Source organism: Lycium barbarum, chromosome 9, assembly GCF_019175385.1.
Source record: "Lycium barbarum isolate Lr01 chromosome 9, ASM1917538v2, whole genome shotgun sequence".
In the NCBI taxonomy this organism is placed as follows: Eukaryota; Viridiplantae; Streptophyta; class Magnoliopsida; order Solanales; family Solanaceae; genus Lycium; species Lycium barbarum.
In genome coordinates, this window is record NC_083345.1 from 5,561,944 (window position 1) to 5,565,339 (window position 3,396).

Consider the following 3,396-nt stretch of genomic DNA (forward strand, 5'->3'; position numbering starts at 1 on the left):
TTTTTGTTAAAAACTTAATATTTGTAGCAAGTTTTAAATTATTACGTACTCGTGTAGAAGATACGGCTATGTACTTTATTCATATGATTAGTTGTTAATTCATTACCCGTGGTTCTTGAAACTTACCGGGATTTTGTTGAAGTCCCTAGGGGTTTCATGCACTCCCTACTGCCATTGGGTTGTATACCAAATTAACTGGGTTAAGTTATATGAACACTCCTTTCTTTTTGGATCAAGTATTATTTCCGTCATTTTTTTTGTATTTCTTAGTTTAGGATTCGCTTATTTCTTGTTCTTAGTTTCCTATTACTACTTCTTGTCTCTTTTACTTTAGTTTTCTTGCTATCCTGATGTTGTTTCTGCTTCACTTGAGCCGAGGGTCTATCGAAAGCAGTCTCTCTATCCCACAAAGGTAGCGGTAAGTTCTACGTACACTCTACTCTTCCCAAATCACACTTGTGAGGGTTCTCTAAAATTAACACTCTTTTTCCATTCTTACTTATTCTAGTCCAATGCTCCGATATTAAATCATTTAAGGCAAATAAAGGGTTCTCTAAAATTAGACTTTAGATAAGTCTACTTATTCATGTGTAGACGTGCGGGACCTTAATGTAAGTATAACAATAATTACATTTTAATCCCATCGGCGTCTAGTTGTTATCGTTTATATTAATCCTTTACCTCTGCTCTGGTCTAACAGATAGATCCTAAAAATGGCTAAAGGAGCATGAGTGTGTTAATTAGCCTCAACATTTAGTGAATTTAGCATCTGAATATCAGAGACCAAAATGATTGTTCATAAAATTAATTTTTTTTAAATAATAATAAATAATAAGTCAGGAATTGGGGTGCAACATCTGATATATACCAATTAGGCAATTATCATGGCTACATTTTGACACGTATTTGCCTAATGCTGTTCAAGTTTGGAACGATCGATTAGAAGATTAATGTTGACCCCTAGAGAGCACAGATATTCGTGGCTTCTTCTATTTCTATTTTTTGAGTTTAAGTTATATATACGTGTTAGCTTAATAAAAAGTCTCATTGATTTACATTATCAGGTCATTTTCATCAATTGTAACAGGTAGCTTTTTTATTTTTAAGATTATTAATCTCACATTTTTTTTAACACAAACGTGCATATAACTTAAATTCTTATTCTTTTTTTTTATAAACATTTGATTGTCTGTCTTCTTTCTGGCATCGCAATCGTCCATGAAAGACAGCCACCAGCCAAAACTCCAGATTCTGATGTGATTTTAATATGAAGTCACTTCAAGCAGTGATGTGGATGTTTATCATTTCATGCTAATGTCCCTTTGAATTCTAATTATAATATACTTACTGTCCCAATTAGAGGAGAAAAACTTGCAAATAATTACTCCATCTGTTGACATAATTGCATTAGTTCGTTCTAACTTGTACATATCTGAAATCTGATGATATTGCTCAAGGAGCATCATACTCTAATTATTGTACAATTAATCTTACACTTGCAAAATATGAATCATATTTTTTTAAGGAGCTTCTCTAACAGTAAATAACATGGCTTGAGCTCAAAAAAAGTTAGAAAATACAGTTAAATTAATTAGTACATTAATGAAAAGATAGAAGGTTTATCTTTGTAGGTGAAATGTATTTCATATATCAGAAACAGGATCGACTTCATTTATCTTATGTTGATTTCTTTTTACCCATTTTCTTATTTTATTTTGAGAAAAGACATGTTTTAACTCCTGAACTTGACACGAAAATTCAGTTTAGAAACTAAACTTAACTTCTATTTATTTACCCCCCTTAACAACTTACGTTTCAATTATTTTTCACCCCAAATGCTGACATGACAAAAAAAACAAAAAAAAAATAATTAAGCGAGTGAAAAACAAAAAAAATAGACCCGCTCATATATATATATATATATATATATATTATTATAAATTAAAAAATAAAATAAACATTATACAATTAAAAAATAAAATAAAAATAAAAATCATCTTCTTCACAATCCCCTCCCACTCCACAACCCCACCCACCATCTTCTTCCCACTCCACAGCCCCGCCCCCAGCTGCTTCTTCCTCCCACTCCACAGCCCCCCCCCCCCCCCCGGTAACACCATCAAGCATATCGACTTTATTCACCCTTTTCTCACCAAGAAAGTTCCTTATCTCAATAGACTTATTTCCACCAGTAATAGAAGCATTAATAGGAAAATGAGCATAAACAAAACGCATCTTATATCGATACCCTTTAGTAACACCAGTTATCAAATTATTAACATGACTAGTGTGAGTGTAATATACCTCACATTGTGAGAGTAGTATTATTTTTTTAGGATGAAAAATAATTGAAATAAAAGTTGTTAAGACGGATAAATAAATAGAAGTTAAGTTTAATTTTCAAACTGAATTTTCGTGCCAAATTCAGAGGTTAAAACATGTTTTTCTCTTTTATTTTCTCTAACTTTGGTGCAATTAGTAGAAGCATAATAAAACAAATTAGATGAATAGTAGTTTGTTGCGTGCCTTCACTGTTCTTCTGCGTGATATATACATTTTATTTTATTCATCCATTTCGCCAATACAATTTCCTGTCAATCCTATAGAACTGACTAACGTTTAAATTTAATTAACTGCCTAATAATACACAAAAACGCCAATCCATGTAACTACAATTCTTGGCATATTTTGTCTATAGATATGGGCCTACAAGTCACATGGATGGATTGAGATTAGAGATCGATATACAGTTAGGTGCCTCAAAGGGAGAAATGAAGGGGTGGGGGCCTAAGAGGGCATAAGAAACTGAGTCCGGAGCCAAAATGATTTATTTTTACAGTCATTAGACAAAAATGATATGCTTTTTTTTTTAGACCAAAATAAGTATTTCGTGATACAATCAACGAAATAGGTGGTTTTTTATTTTTATTTTTATTTCGTGAATTAAATGAAGAAATTGATTTATTATTTTTTTTTCTTTGCATTTCGTGAATCAATTCACGAAATAGGTGTTTTTTTTTTTTTTTTTTTTAATTTCGTGAATAAAAACGAAAGTGATTTGTATTTTTTTTTCTTTTTTTGCATTTCGTGACACAATCAACGAAATAGGTGTTTTTTTTTATTTCGTGAATATTAACTTAACTGTTTTTTTTTAGCATTTCGTGAAATAGAATTCCAAAGTGCAGCCCGAACAGACCCGTTATCTCTCATGTATGCAAAATCTTTCGGTTCTACTTCTTCTGTATTATCTAAATATGGGATCACATTTGAATGATAATTATCACTAACATTACTGGGGGCCGCAACATCTTCATCAGAATCGTCACCGTCAGCAGACGATTGATCATCGTCCGTCCCTTCATGATCTAATGGACTATCGCTATCCGACTCATTTAT